An 18,499-nucleotide genomic window follows, 5' to 3' on the forward strand; every position below is an offset into this window, starting at 1 on the left:
TCAGCAAAATGCTCTGCTGACCTTCAAGTAGAGAGGCTTTGGAAGATGACCTGCTATTCATATTCCACTTAAGAAAATATTTGTAGATGCTCAGGAATTGCAGCCAAGGTTTCGACAGCTCCTTCAGGATGCTCAGGGAATGGAACAGAAGAGTTGTGAAAGCTGCAGGAAGTATTTTTTTTCCCTTAGGGAAAAAGAAATCCAGAACATCCGTAGGGATTTAAACTTGAGTGCAGTGAATACATTAATTCAAACATACACCAGCTGAAATTGAATTTAGCACACCATTAGGAAAGGAGTATTTTTAGCACTTGTTATGCAGCTTCTGCATGTGGAGACCATAAAATTAATTGAATTAAATGTGTGCAGGGAGGGGGGCTGCAGGTGGAGGCTCCTCTGCAGTGGCCTGAAGGAGAGGTGGGGGCTGTCAGAGGAGCCCTTTTTGGGTTGTTTGGGGTCAGGCTGCCACACAACTTCACTTTTCCTGAGCCATCCATGTTGGAAATACATCCCAAGAGAACAGCAACTTTGGAAATGCAGAGGAAAATGTTTTCCAAAGGATGGCAACACGTGTTCTATTTTCTTTCCCTGTCCTGAGTGGCCCTTGGTGCAGAAGGACAACAGCCCTGTGGGGCAGGGGGAGACCAGACACAGCTCCTGTGAGGGTGTGCCAAGGATGGAAGATGCCAACCCAGTCCTTGTGCCAGTGCTCATCCCAGAGGGAATCCTGCTTCCAGAGTCCCAGAGAAGCAGGAATAACAGCAAATGAGGCCTTGGGAGGAGTCTGAAAGAAATGGCAGATGGAAGTGCTAACACTTCTATGATAACATGAAACCTGTTCTTCTTACACTTAGGTCAGCAAGTGTTAAAAAGTCATTTTCTTCCTGGTTGGAGAGCATGTCTGTGCTCACCTGTGACTCAGAGCCCTCAGTCTGGGATGGGATGTCCAACTCAGTGCTCTTCCCAGGTATTCCTGAGCCTGCCTAAAGAACAGCTTAGAGAACTCCTATTTTTAGCTCCCCAGCTGCAGCCCCAGTGAGAACAAGGCAGGCTCTGGCCTAGGCACAGAGTCAATATCCCACATTTTTCCAAGAACTGTAACCACACCTTTCCTTTGCCCTGGCTCACTCCCTGTCCTCAGTGTACCTCCCTCTCAGGGAAAAGGAAAGGCAGAACATGCCTGCATTCTCTTCCCAGGTGGCTGCTGCTCTCTGGTCAGGCACTCATCCCTGGGAACAGCAGCATCCCAACCCACGACTAAAGCCTGGTGAGTCACGGACTGACATCACTCCCTGTGCCTGCCTTGGTGGACACTGGGAATTAACTCACAGCTGTGCTGCTTGGGAATGCTCCCATTCCACCCTGGCTTACTCCCTGCTTTGTGATGACATAAACAGAGCTTTGCTGTTCATTTCTTCTATATTTAACTGACTCTCCCCAGCTCCCTCCCGCCCTGCACGGGCCAAGGGCCACATTCTGAGCTCAGCTGCCTGCACTGATGCAAATGGGCACTCGCTCAACTGATGGCCAGAAAATCTCTCTGGAAATGTGGGACATGACCTCAGATATCCCTCTCATGTCAGCCCCTGCAGAGACTGGAACAACCCAGCTTTAGGGCTGGTGGTTCCCCTCTGGAGGAGGCTCCTGTTTCCCACTTCCATGAGGTTTATGGCCCCAACTCAAACAGAACAGAGCCTTGAAGCTTTGCATGTTACTGTTTAAATCTTTCTCAGCTACAATTCCAGCACTGCCACAAATTGCACAGAAGGAACAGTTTGATTAGTTCCTAAACCAAAGGTTTTTGCAAAGAAAGCCACCTTGTTTACCACTTGTCTTTATATTAGTGCAGTCAGGAAGGCCAGAGCAGGAGAACTGAGGCAAGGCACGAGCTTATGATGCAACATAAATCTAGAAAGTTTAAACAGGATGGAAGTTTATCACTGAGGTTGTACACTGGAAGAGAAATCTTTCTCTTTGCCCAGAACTGGGATGAAGTTCAACAAGGCCAAGTGCCGGGTCCTGCACTTTGGCCACAACAACCCCCTGCAGCGCTCCAGGCTGGGCACAGAGTGGCTGGAGAGCAGCCAGGCAGAAAGGGACCTTGGAGTACTAATTGACAGGAAGCTCAACAGGAGCCAACAGTGTGCCCAGGTGGCCACGAAGGCCAATGGGATCCTGTCCTGTATGAAAAATAGCGTGGCCAGCAGGACCAGGGCAGTGACCCTTCCCCTGGACTCTGCCTTGGGGAGGCCACACCTTGAGTGTTGTGTTCAGTTCTGGGCCCCTCAGCTCAGGAAGGACATTGAGGGGCTGGAGCGGGGCCAGAGAAGAGCAACGAGGCTGGAGAAGGGACTGGAGCACAAGTGCTGTGGGGAGAGGCTGACGGAGCTGGGGGTGTTCAGCCTGGAGAAGAGGAGGCTCAGAGGTGACCTCAGCACTGTCTGGAACTGCCTGAAGGGAAGTTCTGGCCAGGTGGGGGTTGGTCTCTTCTCCCAGCCACTCAGCAATAGGACAAGGGGGCACGATGGGCTCAAGCTCTGCCAGGGGAAATTGAAGTTGGATATCAGAAAATAATTCTTTGCAGAGAGAGTGCTCAGGGATTGGAATGGGCTGCCCAGAGAGGGGGTGGATTCCCCATCCCTAGAGATTTTTAAACACAGATTGGACGTGGTGCTGGGTGCCATGATCTGGTAAATGGACTAGAGTTGGACCGAGGGTTGGACTCGATGATCTTGGAGGTCTTTTCCAACCCAATCCATTCTATGATTCTATGAACAAAACTTCCCTGGGTGATGAGGGATGGAGCATGGCCTGCTGCAAGTGTTTTACCAACTGCCTGGACATTCTTGTTCCCCTACAACAGCATGGAACTCCCCAACAGTAAAGCTGCAAATACACATTGGCCAAAAGGGTGAAATAATTCTGAGTATTTCTTTTGGCCTCGTGGAGCATTTGATGTCAAGGTTAGGGGTGCACAGCTGACACAAGGCTGTCCCTTTCCAGAGCAGCTTCAAGGGCAGGGATGCTTTCAACTGGGAATGGTGCTTGGCCATGCTAATGAAGTGCTTGGAAGGCTCAGGGTGTTTCAAATAGTTACTAAAATACTAGAAATGGCATTGACATGACTCACTGCCACACCACATACAAGCTTTGGGTCATGCCAATAGAACCTTGCAGATTGTAATGTCAGAGATTACTTTGGTAATAAGTTTTAATTATACCTTATAACAATCACACTAAGAAACCCCAAACATCAAGTCTGTCCCTCCATAAAAACACCCCCAAAGCCACCCCAACACCTCCCCTTTGCCTGGGCCATTTCCTTGAGCTCCTTTCTGCTCAGAGTTCTGAGCTGCTGGAATGCCTTTGCTGCAGCAAAGTGTGAGGCAATGGCTCATAAATGTCCCCTGTGGCTCAGCAATGGGAGCTGAGCACACACCACCAGCCAAACAGTGACTGCATTCCTCTGGCAAAGGAATAAAGCTTGATCCAGCATATTCCTTATCTGCCTGGAGCCCTAACAAATGCCTCCTGTCTGAGAAAGGGGCCCTGCCAGAGCCAGCAGGTTGGGGATTTCCTGAGTTTAGTGTGTCACAACCAATAACTGAGAGGGAAATTACATGGTTTGCTACAAAACCTGTTCTTGTTTTTGATCTTGCACCAACTTGGCTGATGCACTGTGGGAACATCACCTTCTTTCTGTTGGAAACCTGCTGGATTGCTCTGCATCCCTGTTTCCCTGGGCATGACAGTTCAGCACACACCTTCCTACCCAGGAGCAGCAAGGCAGGAATACCCAGGATGCTCTCCCAGCCTTAAAGAATATTGAAAAGTTCAAGTACATTTAGTCTCTCCTCACCCAGAAATAGTTTCATATTCTAATTAAGTTGTTAAAAATGTATTAATAGAAAAATTCAACCCATTTCTTTCAGGACACAAATTCCCTTGTTACACTGCTAATATCTACAGATATTGTAATACTCTTTATTTGATAGCACAAGAGGACCAGTAGGTTCCATTTTTGCCAGCACATGCTGCAAGAACCTTCCTTGGCTTTTTTTTTTACTGTGAATGAGTTTAACAGGGGGATTTTCAAAGCAGTGACAACAACACTTAGTGAATACAATAAGAGTTGGAATTACTTACAGATTTCAAAGCTGGAAGAGCCCACCATGATCATCAAGTAGCAGCTCAAGCCCTGGGGAGTACAAAAGTTCCCAGAATTAAAGCTCTTGTGAAGATTTGAGCAACTGTTTTAGAAATGGACACAGACTTCATTTAAAAGTTATGGTTACAGAGCTTGATTCACTATTCCAGTTAATCACTATCACTGAAATGTCTATTTTATTTCTAGCCTGACTCTGATACTGTCCTGTCCATGAGGCAACTCCTGGTATTGCTCACCCATTTCTGAACTCTCTGCTGACACACAACCAAAATGCATATTAAGAGATAAAATATGTGTTCAAATACACAGCAGTCAGTATGTACTTTGTGTGCCAGGCAAAGGGATAACTAATTTGGCAAAAAATCAGTGTTACTCAGGAACCATAAGGTAAGGAAGAGAAGGAATGCATTTATCCAATTATCCTGCAAAAGGTGGCCAGAATGGAATCCACAGGAACACTGAGCTGCACAGAAATGCAAGGGCTGCAATCAAAAACTGCTGATTAAGTTCAATTGGTAATTAAAAAGCAGCCTCTGGGCTTGTACAGAGGCCAAGAAGTCCCAGCCCAGACACTCTGCAGGAGGAATGTCACACAAATCAGAGCCTGGGGGCAGAGTTACAGTGTGAGCAATAACAGCGAGGTGAACCCCCCGCAGGTAGAGGGTTTCTTGTTCCTCTGGGAATGTGAGAGCATTCCCAACGCCAGCTCCACACTCATGCAGGGGTTCAGCTGGGCCTGGAGGACTGCCAGGATGTGTGCAAACACCAGCCCAAACCGAAAACGTCATGAGTGAGGAATTTTGTGAGCAGCCTCCCCGACGTTCTGCTCCGGTGATCTCACACAAACCAAACCGCGGCTGGAGGAGCAGCGCCGGCACCATCCCGGGCTCAGTCCCCTTCCCAATTCCTGTTTTCAGTTACACCCCAACCTCCTGGAACATCTCCACTGGGAACCAAATCCCATGGAGAAATGGGCAACTCGAGTCCTTTTGCTGGATGATCAGCAAAGTAAAGTTTGGCTTCACCACAACAACTCACTGAGACTCCTCAGCACACCCTGTTGTCCTTCTCTCATCTCAGCACCCACCATAGAATCACAGAATCAGTTGGGTTGGAAGAGACCTCCGTGGTCATCGAGTCCAACCCTTGACCCAACCCCACTTTGATTGCCAGATCATGGCACTCAGTGCCATGTCCAGTCTCACCTTAAAAACCTCCAGGGATGTGGAATCCACCCCCTCTCTGGGAAGCCCATTCCAATGCCTGACCCCTCTCTCTGCAAAGAATTTCTTCCTGATATCCAACCTAAACCTCCCCTGGCAGAGCTTGAGCCCATCGTGCCCCCTTGTCCTATTGCTGAGTGCCTGGGAGAAGAGACCAACCCCCACCTGGCCAGAACTTCCCTTCAGGCAGTTCCAGACAGTGCTGAGGTCACCTCTGAGCCTCCTCTTCTCCAGCCTAAACACCCCCAGCTCCCTCAGCCTCTCCCCACAGCACTTGTGCTCCAGTCCCTTCTCCAGCCTCGTTGCTCTTCTCTGGCCCCGCTCCAGCCCCTCAATCTCTTGCCTCAACTGAGGGGCCCAGAACTGAACACAACACTCAAGGTGTGGCCTCCCCAAGGCAGAGTCCAGGGGAAGGGTCACTGCCCTGGGCCTGCTGGCCACGCTAGTTTGGATCCAGGCCAGGATCCCATTGGCCTTCTTGGCCCCCTGGGCACACTGGTGGCTCCTGTTGAGCTTCCTGTCCCTCAGTCCCCCCAGGTCCCTCTGCCTGGCTGCTCTCCAGCCACTCTGTGCCCAGCCTGGAGCACTGCAGGGGGTTGGGGTGGCCAAAGGGCAGGACCCGGCACTTGGCCTTGTTGAACTTCATCCCATTGGAATCAGCCCATCTCTCCAGTCTGTCCAGATCCCTCTGCAGAGCCCTCTTGCCTTCCAGCAGGTTGACACTCCCTCCCAACTTGGTCCTCTTAATTCCTGGTTCCAGCCCTTCCCAGGCAGGCAGCAGTGCCCAGGACTCAGCTCCTGCAGGATCCAGCCCTTCCCAGGCAGGCAGCAGTGCCCAGGACTCAGCTCCTGCAGGATCCAGCCCTTCCCAGGCAGGCAGCAGTGCCCAGGACTCAGCTCCTGCAGGATCCAGCCCTTCCCAGGCAGGCAGCAGTGCCCAGGACTCAGCTCCTGCAGGATCCAGCCCTTCCCAGGCAGGCAGCAGTGCCCAGGACTCAGCTCCTGCAGGATCCAGCCCTTCCCAGGCAGGCAGCAGTGCCCAGGACTCAGCTCCTGCAGGATCCAGCCCTTCCCAGGCAGGCAGCAGTGCCCAGGACTCAGCTCCTGCAGGATCCAGCCCTTCCCAGGCAGGCAGCAGTGCCCAGGACTCAGCTCCTGCAGGATCCAGCCCTTCCCAGGCAGGCAGCAGTGCCCAGGACTCAGCTCCTGCAGGATCCAGCCCTTCCCAGGCAGGCAGCAGTGCCCAGGACTCAGCTCCTGCAGGATCCAGCCCTTCCCAGGCAGGCAGCAGTGCCCAGGACTCAGCTCCTGCAGGATCCAGCCCTTCCCAAGCAGGCAGCAGTGCCCAGGACTCAGCTCCTGCAGGATCCAGCCCTTCCCAAGCAGGCAGCAGTGCCCAGGACTCAGCTCCTGCAGGATCCAGCCCTTCCCAGGCAGGCAGCAGTGCCCAGGACTCAGCTCCTGCAGGATCCAGCCCTTCCCAAGCAGGCAGCAGTGCCCAGGACTCAGCTCCTGCAGGATCCAGCCCTTCCCAAGCAGGCAGCAGTGCCCAGGACAGCTCCTGAAGGATCCAGCCCTTCAGGCAGACACAGCCCTGCAATAAAGCCAAGCTGCTCTCCCGGGTGGGGTCACGTTTCCCAAACGTCCTGTCTCCTGCCCTTCCCGTTGGGGATGGATCCCCCCTGCCAGCCCTGGCCCACTGACAGTGTCATTAAGCTCAGCCCCACCATGGACAAACCTCTTCAGCCACTGAACAGCGATATTTTTGTGCTGCCTGATGAGTTCTGTGGCACTGCACAGGGCGGAGGGAAGCCAATACCCACCCCAGGCACGAGCAGAGCATTCAAAGAACACGTTGTGAGAGGGGTGTGTGTGTTTCTACAGAGCAGCGTTTCCTTTTCCTCTGGAAGTGCTCAGGAGGGAACAGGCTGCTCCTGTTGCTCTGCTGTTTGCTCTGAGTTCACAGTAAATGCCCAGGTTGGTGGCACAGGCTGCAGGAGAGGGGAAACACTGCGAGGATGCCCCGTGTTGGTTAAACTTGGTTGTAATAATGTCAAGGTCATGGGTTCAATCCCCTGTGTGGGCCATTGACTGAAGAGTTGGACTCGATGGTCCTTGTGGGTCCCTTCCAACTCAGAATGGTCTGGGATTCTTTCCTTGAGATCAAGGTGATCTGTGACTGTGTGTAGGTGTGCCAACAGCTCCAGGCACCTTCCCAACCCCAGCCCAGGGGAAACACCTTCTTGGAGTGGGCAACTACACTCACACAGTGCCTACAAACAGAAGGAACACAGTTTGACCAAGGAATGGTTCAACCAGTCCAGAAGAAGCTCAAAGTGAGCTGTGGATGAAGCCCTTGGAATGACAAGCATTGTGATTGTGAGTTGCTGAAATAATTGCCAGAACTCAGAAGGGATTTTACTTCTTCAGTGCTCTCTGTTCCCCAAAGATAGGCCTTAAAACTGCTGTGAAATAGAAACTATCACCACATGCAAAAAAAGAGAGGAAGAAAAAGGCCTGAGAAACTCATTGCCTCAACTGGGTGTCAGAAGGTTTGGTATCAGCCTACAAATCTTGGGTTATTTGATCTCTAAGTTCAGTTTCTTCCCTGGGAATGGGACTTTAACTCTTAAAGCTGAAACAATTTGCAGCTGCTGGTATGTCAATGTGTATATATATAAAAGATATATACACACTTTTTATACATTATATATAAGATGGATAAAACTATAGTTATGTCTGTTAATTTTTGATGACTTATTGCACAGGTTCTTTCACCCACAACTACATGAGCAAGAATTGCTACCACAAACCCTCAGGATTCTGGACACAGTGACAGCCCATAAGGTCTAAACTTCCTCTACTAGAATTGCCTTAAATTCACAACATAACTCTTATTTTGAGCATTAGAACTGTGTGAAATAGAACAAGTGAGAATGAATGTTACCCTTTTTTTCTATTTTTTGCATCCATCTTTCAGTTTCTGGAACAGAGATCTAATAATACAAGCTCTCTTTCTATCATCATGGAAAATTCCTTCTAATATTGTCTCTAAAGTAAACAATTATAAATGTATTTATGGATGTTTAATAATATTACCAAAGCTCTGTGCCTGGAGATCATGAGTCAGGCACTAATTTTCAGGGGATTTTAAAGAATACTTTTGTTTAACACATTTGGGTCTTATATCTCTTCTGAATTTTGAGGTTTTAATGCGTTGTATTTTCAATTTTTTAAGAAAACCAGGAAGAACAAGTTCTATTTCTCTCTTGTCTGGGTTCAGCTGGGCTGAGGAAGGCATTAATTTCCATTTTTTGGTGGACAGCAACCCTGAAAAATCTTTGAGTAGAGCACAATTCTCAAAATTATCAACAATAAATGCCTCGGTTCTGTTCTGAGATGGCTCATTTCAAATACACCAACCAGCCATCCCAAGGTCCTCATTCCAGGGATACAGACCCCTGGATATGCTTGGAGAGATGGAACAGGAAACTTGGTTGCTGTCCATGTTTCATGACTAATGCAAGGGGAAGGGATTATGCTGGTCAGGCTTTGATCTGTGACCTTGATCCTGCTCTCCTGTTTCCAGAGTATATGGAAAAGAGTCCTGTGGGTGGAATCTGGGAGCAGAAAGATTGAAGTGTGTGAGGTTGGATCTGCCTCCCAGGACCAAGTAATCCACAGTCAGTGGAGACTCCTCCATCCCTGAACACACATGGCTGAGGGTTGGCAGGTGTGACTCCAAGGATTTCCAGACTACAGGACTTGCTCTGCACAGAATTCCAAAATATCCCACCCAGAGAGCTGCCTGCTTAGGGATGCACAGGAAAATGCCCTCTGAGGGAGCTGCAGCTCTGAATGTTACATGGATTAAACTCCCCACGAGGCCACTTTATGACTACAATTGACAGGACCCCAAATATTGTGTGTCTTGGGTCCTCTTTGAGTCCCCTCTACACCCTGCAGAGAGACATCAGTGAGGCTCCTGGAACTCTGTAATGTGCCCAATACCACTGAGATTCAGCCCAGAAAGGCTCTGGGACACAGAAAGCAGAGTGGCAGAGACATGGAGTGCCTGGCCTTGGGTAGGAAGGGACCTGCAGGGGTTTGTCTGGCAGCAACACAAAACTGAGATCCCCAAATGTTGTCTCCCACCTTGTTTATCTGAATCCCAGCCAATCACACCTTGGGAACAGCTCTGCCCTCAGGATGCCTGTTTGGGAAGGACCTCCCTCCAACCCAATTTATCCCTGGCTCTAGAACAGCATCAGCTGGAAGGATGATTTTCCCAGTGGGAATTTCAGAGACCGAGGTTATTCCACTGACTTTCATAGCACTCAGGGGAACCTCAGAGATCCAGATTATTTTGCATTTTGGAGAACTCAGTGAGGTCATTAGCACAGATTTAAGAAAACCAATATTTTGGTTTTATATTTATGATCTTTTTTTCCACTTTTTGTACTTTAAGTGTTGGCATTTAATGATTGTTCTTTCTGCCAGCTGTTCCCCTCTAAGAAGGATGAGCTACAAACCAGTTCCAAACTGGGGATGGTTTAGCAATCACATGAAGTTGAGGGCAGCAGTGAGGGACAGTAGCACTCAATAAAACTTTACTGGTTCAAGTAAAACTGGCAGCAGCATTTTCTCTGTTAATATGATCAGCCCCCTGGAAATTGCTGTGCTTCAAACAATCTGTCTCCCTCCTTTGTTGTTGCACTGATGGTAGAGATTTCCTTAAGGGCTTATTTATATGTTTGAGAAGCTCTGCAGGAAGCAAATGTAACAGAGCCCTGATGGAAATGGCTGTAATACCGTGTACTGAACCCATTTAGGGGATGTGTGAGTATTGCTGTTGCCATGGCAATGGAGCAGGACTCGATGGCTACAAACCCCAAATCCACACAGGCAAACCCAGCACAAACACACTCACATTGGCTGAACGCTTTTGGAAGGGGTTCAGGGTGGTTTATTCCCCCCCAGTAAATTTCCTATGTAACATTCCCCATGTGTAACATTCCCCAGGCTGAACGACACCCTGGGAAGTTGGCAATGCCACGAGGGAAGGTAAAACTGGGGGAGAACCCCCACCCAAATCCCTGCTTTTAACCACTGACACTCCTCTCTGTAAAGAGCAGGAAAACAAAACAAGTTGCATCAAAATTACTGCTCCTTGGCAACAAAGAAACAAATTCAAGGGAAAAACTTGGGAAACCCACTTAAGGCAGGCCTAAAGAAGCAAACTGGATTTTTCCTTGCACTAGAAGGGGGAGAAAAGCTCCCCAAGGGGATCTGAGAACAGACAAAAGCAAAGGTGGCTCCTCGCTGAACTCAAGCTATTGAGTTTCTGGTGTTGCATTTCCGCCGTGTTTTATGTCCATACTCTGGGCACATCACACATCTATTACCTACTATGAACTAATTATCTGGGAATTACTGCCCTGAGTAACACCAGCAGAATTTGCTTTATTGCCTCAGCACAGCTGAGCTGGAAAATGCCTTATGGATCCATCTAATTACACCAAGACAAACAACTTCATGGCCATCGTTAACACAGGCTGTAACTGCTGTACAAGCAATTCTGTAGGAATTCTTACAGAAACCCATTGCAGTTTTTATGGAATATAATCCCCCCGTGCCCCCCCTTTGGTGTCCCATCCACAGGCAGGGAAGCAGGAACAGGGCTGCAGTCAGACCCCACATTTCTGATGTGCAGAAATGCAGCAATTCCGTGTAATTCAGCCCAGATGTCACCTCGGGGTGAGTCTGTTGGTGGAATCAGGATTTTCCAGCATGGGAATGCTGCCTCCAGGCATTGGGAACACCTTCTCCCTGGGAGCACAAACAAACCAGAGCTGTGCTCTGCACCATCTGCTTCACCCTGTACTGACTGTGCCCTGATCCTGCACACATGAACATTCCCACTCAAAATTCCCACCACAAACAGGGAGCCAAGGAAGACACAAACATTGTTCTTTTTGTCATGAGTGGAAATGGTGCCCCTTGAGCATCCCCACGGACCTGTCAGTGAGGCAGGAACTGAACCCAGCTGCCACTTCCCAACACAGAGCAACAGGAGGTACCAACAAACTGCAGAATCTGGCTTGGAATCATCCAAATCAATGCCAGCCATGCTGTCCTTGCTAAGCAATAAAGACCTCTCAAGAAACAGCTTAATAAAAAGGAAAGGAAGGAATAGGAGCAAAGGTCCAACCAGGAAAGACCCAACAGTGCTAATTAGAACAGGTCAGGTCACACCTTGCTCTGTGTCCTCAAGGATTCAAGAGTTGTACAACACAGCCCGAGGTAAATACTGGAATATCATCAGCCTTAGCCCTGTAATCCCCTTTCCTGGCAGACCCAAAGACCCCCAGCATGATCCCTCTCTGCTTTTCCAAACACAGCCATAGGCTTGGAGACCCTCTTTGGCAAAGGTAGGAAGGCAAGGAATGTAAAAACAAAAATAAGTGCAAAGGGAGGGAGTTAGTTTATAAAGCAGGCATGTTTCTCTTTTTTTTTTTTAACTCTTTCCCAGTTTCTGTATTCCAGGCTACTGAAGGAGAGGCTGAGAAACCTGGGCTGGAGTTTGGGGGTTCATCTCTGAGCTCTGTGCTCAGATCTTGCATCACAGAGAGCCATTAGACACTACAACTGTGGCACCACAGGAATCATTTTGTTCACACACATGCTGATAAAAACAACCCCCAAACATGTGGAAGAGATCTCAGTTATTTCCTAGTTTTAAATTATTTTAGGAATGAAATAAGGATTGGGAACGATTAGTGGCATCACAGGAGAAGAACAAATTTCTGATGTGTGATCATCACACGTGACAAATTTGTGATGTGACACGAGGCAAACAGGAGAGCAAAAGGAAAGGGGAAAAGGCAGAGCTTTTCTAGTTATTTGTGGGCTAAAAGAATGACTTGGCAAGCAGAAAAAATTTATGGAAAATTCATGGCTAATGAGAGAAAAGAGCCATAAACATGCTCAGGTGCTATGATGCTATTAAAGATGAAAAAAAGAGGTTTAAGAACTACATAAGGATCAATTATGATGGAAAGGAAGTTTTGAGTCGATCCAGATTCAATTTCTGAAAACAACAAGAGCTTTTCAGTTTGCCAGATGAGTTAGTAAATGAATATATGGAACTGTAGAGTTCTCTGGGCCTCTAGAGAAAAAACACCAGTGGTTGGCAGTGCCATGTGTTCAAAACTATGAAATATAACCAGACATGCAATTATATTTTAAATGTATGAACCAGGTTTTCATTGCACCTTTCCTATGCCCAAAGCAATTTTTAAAACAAGAAAAAGAAAACTCCATGTGTTATCAATTTGTATTTTGTCAATGAAATACCAAAACAATTTTTTAAAAAAATTAAGGTGAACCACCCCTCAAAATGAGAGCACAGACTTTAACAGGGAGGGGGAAGGAAAAAAAGAAATGGTCAGGAGCAAAGAAAATGAAGCAGGAAACTCAAAGACAACATTCTGTGACACCAGGACAAGCCTTGGTACATCCCAAGACAGAAAACAGCCTTTGTGTTGTGGGCTGGTTCTTGTGAAGGGACCAATGACAGCTCAGTACACTTGGTTTTAACTCGAGGTTCCATTGCATTTTCAAGAGGGAGTGGGAACAGAGGCCTTGCCCATTTTAGAGGAATATCTTGCATTCCACTTATCATTTTTTTCATAGTAATTGGATTTAAACTCGAGGGGAAAAAAAAAGACAGCACAAATTATATTCCTGCAACTCATTAAGGGTGATGGAAAATCAGTGGAAACAACTTGACCCAAATCTCCCAAATGTTGTGGGATCCTTAGTTGGTTTGGCCACTGTTTTCCAGGCTCACAGAAGGGCAAACCTGCCTTGCTATCCATGGGATGGCCTGGGGCTGTTGCTGTGGGATATGCCCATTTTTCCAGCTAAAAGGATGTTTTACATCTCAGCAAACTTCTGGAGCAGATTAAAAGTGGCATGAACAAATCAAGGTGCAGATTTACAGCTGCTTCATGATGTGCTTCCTCCTCTCCAGCAGAGGAGCCCCCCCTTCTCCTGGCATGTCCCAAACCCAAGGAACATTTGGATTTCTGCTGGATGAGGTCATCCTGAAGGCAGCTTTTTCCTCCCTCTACAGACACTTACCTGCTGTCCTCAGAATTTGGCCATGGCATCCCAGATAAAATTCTCACCTTCCCAGTCCTCAGTGTCCTCTCAGTTTTCTGTGTGCAGTCAGTGCTGGGAGGACAGAATTGCTGACAGATCCCTTGGGCTCCAGCCAAGATGCTGCTTTGGAAGTGGTTCCTGCTATGGTTTGGATTCATTTCATCCCCTCAGCTGCCAACTTAGTTGGAGTTCTGGGGGTGTTTTCAGGAATCATCTCTATGACAGCACAAAGTGACCTCTACAGGGCAGTTATTCCTGGTTTTGAGAAAATTCCAGCAGCTCTTTTTGGAAAGAGGAATTACAGGAGCATGGCAGGAATTCACGGTAAAAATTCACCAACCCAAAGTGACACCAGCACAGGTTTCTCAGCCACAGCCAAGGGTTGGACTGGATGATCTCTGGAGGTCATTTCCAATCCAATCAATTCTATGATTCTATACCATGTGAGCCTGGCTTTGGAGAAGCTGCTCCCAAGTCAGAGGTTGGTCTCTGATCCACAGCAAGGGGGGTGGAATGGCACACCAGAGGGAATTTTGGGTTGCCAGAGGGGTTGTGGTGCCTCCTGGCTGTGCCAAAAGCACCAGGCACTGCACCCAGGGAATGGAAACTGCAGCAAACAGGGGTTGTGCAAGCACTAATTACACACATGGGATTAGAACTAGAACTGGCAAGCAAAAGGAGAATTATCAACACTCATGAAGTGATTCCAAGTGAGAAAAGCACAGTAACAATCCAATAACAACATACCTTAAAGGATTTCTCTTCTCTCATCAGAAGACTCACTCTGTTTTCACAGCTCTGTAAACAGAAACAGTCAATGCAGAGAAAACCCCACATTTAACTTTATTGTTGTTATTACTTGGTTCCTGCAGTGCAAAATCCAAAGACTGACTTACCATGACCAAGGAGCAGCAGCAGCACAGGAAGGTCTCCCCCTTCCCCAGGTTTCCAGAAGGCTCACTGATTAATTCTGATATGACTCCAAGCACCTCATGAGCTGCATCAATATTTAAAACTGAAGCCACAGAGAGGCTGCCCTGAGTTCCTCCAATAACAGCATCAGGATTGCCTGAGGTACAAAGATCTCCACAGACAGTCTGAGGAACTCAACCTGCCTCCTAAAAGTTGAGTTTCCTGAAAGTGTTGAATGTTCTTTAGCCCTTGGGGCTGCAGAGTGGGATTTGGTGGGAATTACCAGGAGAAAAGCCATTATTGGGGTCTCAGCATTATCACCTGACAGCCTGAATGGATGTTACACCAAACTTTCAATCTCACTCTTGAAACTCTTTGCATAAAAACTAGAAATAAAGCAGGAAATCAATCCTCTTGGCCTTCCTGTCCTTGCTCATTATCTCTGTCTAACTTGAATAAACAGTTTTTGATAAATCGGTGCTGAGTGAAGAGCTGGAAGAGAATTGAAGCAAAGTGGCCTTGGCTCCAAGTTATCCCATTTGCATCTCCAACTGTGGTCACTCTGTACAAACAAAGGCAAACCACAAACAAATGAGGGCATTTCTGGGGAGTTTATCTTTGGTACTGACTGCAATGAGAGGCCACTGGAGTTAAAGCACATCCCTGTTTATCCTTCATGTGAAGGGGCTCAGTTTGCAGTTCTGTCAGTCTGGCAGGAGCTGGTCCAGAACCAGCATCCAACAAAAAATCCTTCCACAAATACCCAATTGGCATCTCTGCTAATGGAATTAAATCAGCCTCAAACACTCCAGTAGCTGCCAGATTGTTTCAAGTACAGTAGAAGGTAGGGATGGTGCCAGGGAGAAGATGCAGATCAGCAGGAGGAAGAAATATAAAACTTCAAGGATAAAACCAGCATTGCACTGAAAAAAAAAAGACTGGATTTCAATTAAGAATTGAAGTTTTATCACTGATATTTATAACAACATGAAAGCTCCATGGCTACACTGCCACAGAGAGGGGTTTATGTTCATTGTCCCCTGTGAAGAATCTAAATCCAATTATTTGGGTATTTTGTGAGGTCAAAAGTTCTGGAGTTCAGTCCCCAAAGTTCAGAGCCCAGCGAGTTCTCCCATAAAAACTGGAGCATTATCAAAACCATCTTGCAATTCTGTGTTTTTCTTTAAACAAACCAAGCTTGGAAACAGCAAAGCAGAGGGGGAAGGACCTGCAATGGAGGGAACATCAATGTCAGATTTTGTCATTAAAATCTTACCCTGCGCTGGGGTTGGCCCGTTTGCAGCGGCAATTTCACGGTTTGTTTCCTTTGTCTGCAGGTGATTCCGTGGCTTTCTGTGGCCAATATCTCCTCCTCTTGACATGCAAATACCGACCTCAGGTAGAGGGAAAAAAAGGTAAAATAAAGGTCATGTTTTAAGAACTTTTTGTAACTTTGACAAATCCAATACAGAAGAAAAAAATATTTTTTTTAATCAATCCCTTTTCTTCCACATGAATCCCCAGGGATTTTGCTGCCTGATAACAGAATAAAACTCCCTCAACATCCAACCCGTGGTGATTTTAGATCTTCCAGCACAACAAGGGCCTTCACATTTTGGTGGGAAGGAATTCCTGGGTAAAATGGGGCAGCAGACAAGGCTACACTAAGAGCTCTTCATCCAAAAATGAGCCACTTCAGTCATTCCTGTCCCACTTCCCTGTAGGAATTAAGGGGCAGAGTTAGAACAGCAAGCACAAAGAAAATTCAAGATTTTAATTAAAAAATAGAAAATTGAATGAAAAGTGAATGTGCATTATTAATATAAATATGCTACCAAGAGGAAAAAACACATTTTCTAAATCATTCTAAGAGGATCAACTCAGTAAAGACAAAAACCTGAAGAAGAAAATATTTTAGAAAAAACATTGAAAATCTCAAGTTGAGCAATTGCAGCAAACTCAGAGATAAAAGCACTCAGCATCTCTGAAAATTGATCTTGGAAGCACAAAAAGAACATTCTAAGTGTTGCCTGACAGGCCTTTCAAGGACTTGAGCAGCATAAAAGCACCTGAATGTAATTTTTTTTTACAGCTTTTTATTGAAAGAACCATTCCATGCAAAGATTTAATTTGCCAGTTTCCAGTGCAGGCTGAATTTTTATGGCTGAATTTGAAACTCTTGAAAATAAGTGTTTATATAATGGAAAGGGTGACACCAGCCTGACTTCAGGGAGGAGAAGCACAACATCAGGTTTTCCTCTCCTGCAGGAGAAATTACAAATGGCTGCAAGTAAAATTGTGGTAGAGAAGAGATAAAAATGATCAGTAGAGCTCTTGGAAAAAAAAAAAGGCAGTTGAGAAGGGCAAATCAGATGAGATTATAAAGCAGGTTATGGAACAGCACATAAAACAGATGTCTGGGAAAAAGCAGGGAGGAATCTTCTTTATCCCTGAAGGAAATTGAACTCAAACCCACTAAAGCTGCCCCGAAGTGAAGCAGAAACAGGTGCTGGAAATGCCACTTTGAAGCCTCTTTGGGGCAGGATGGTGTGTGAGATCAACAAGCAGTCAGTTCCCTGGGAGTTCTGGGACACAGTCAGCACTCTCAGGATTCCAGCAAACACCTCTCTGGTTCCTTAACAGGGACATTACAGCCCCTGAGCAGCTGCAGGGCAGTGGCAGAGCTGGCATTGCCTCTGAGCTTCCAGTCTGGGGCTGTGCAAGGGAGACAAACCTGTGGAGAAACTACCCTTGTTCCTTTTCAGTTTATAGAACCACAGAATCCCAAACTATTCTGGGTTGGAAGGGACCCATGAGGACCATCGAGTCCAACTCTTCAGTCAATGGCCCACACCGGGGATTGAACCCATGACCTTGGCATTATTACCAACTGAGCTCATCTCAAATGGCTAATTAAAATCATTGCTGTTTTTATTTTTAATAAGCCTTTTTGATTTTGGACTCTAAACCCATCTTTGTCTCTTTTAGGGAATTCAGTACAGCAGAGTAGGGGTTGTTACAGTGCAAACTTCTGGCTGACTTGGGACACCCAGTCCCAGCCCCTGGGAGAGGCCTCGGGACACCCAGTCCCAGTCCCAGCCCCTGGGAGAGGCCTCGGGACACCCAGTCCCAGTCCCAGCCCCTGGGAGAGGCCTCGGGACACCCAGTCCCAGTCCCAGTCCCAGCCCCTGGGAGACGCCTCGGGACACCCAGTCCCAGTCCCAGTCCCAGTCCCAGCCCCTGGGAGATGCCGCGGGATACCCAGTCCCAGCCCCTGGGAGATCCCTCGGGATACCCAGTCCCAGCCCCTGGGAGATGCCTCGGGATGGTGACAAGGACTGAAAGAAATCCATGCAAACAGATTTTCCCTGCTCCCATGTTCCCCAAATCCCCAGAGGTGCTGGTTTGCAGCAAACCAAGTGAGTGACTGAATGGAAATCGGTGGTTTGTTCTGGAAGTTCAGGACAAGAGCAAAGCAAATAAACAAATGCTGCAGAGCAGAACATCTCAACTGGTGCCAAAACAAACGCAGACAGATGCTGGAGTGACTCAGGCTCTGGGGCTGCCTGTGCAGAGCACTCACAAATGTTTTCACTGCTCAAACAAAAACAACAGAGTTACCCCAAGCAGGGGGTCACTTATCTCGGTCAGATCTTCAAAGGACCACCATAAACCACAGTCGTGTAACGATCAGGACATTGCATGACACAAGCCAAGCAGAGCTTGTTCCCTAAGTGTGTCAGTCACACAGAGAAACCAAAATTCCCTAAATATCCACCTTGGCATCCCTTGGCTTCCAACAGCAGAACTCCTTTTCCCACTATGAGTGATGCTCTTCCAGCTTTTCTGCTGAGGAAACTCCCTCATTCCTCCCCAAACCTTGAATGTCCAGCAACTGTTTGCAATTCTGCACATTCCTATTCTGCACATTCCTACCCTGCATTTCAATGGTCTCTGCCAAAGCCTCTCCTTCCTTTCCCAATACCAGAGTCAAGGTCCATTTTATATCATCCCCTTTCTGCTTGTTTGG

Source organism: Pithys albifrons, chromosome 5 (assembly GCF_047495875.1).
Source record: "Pithys albifrons albifrons isolate INPA30051 chromosome 5, PitAlb_v1, whole genome shotgun sequence".
Taxonomy (NCBI): domain Eukaryota; kingdom Metazoa; phylum Chordata; class Aves; order Passeriformes; family Thamnophilidae; genus Pithys; species Pithys albifrons.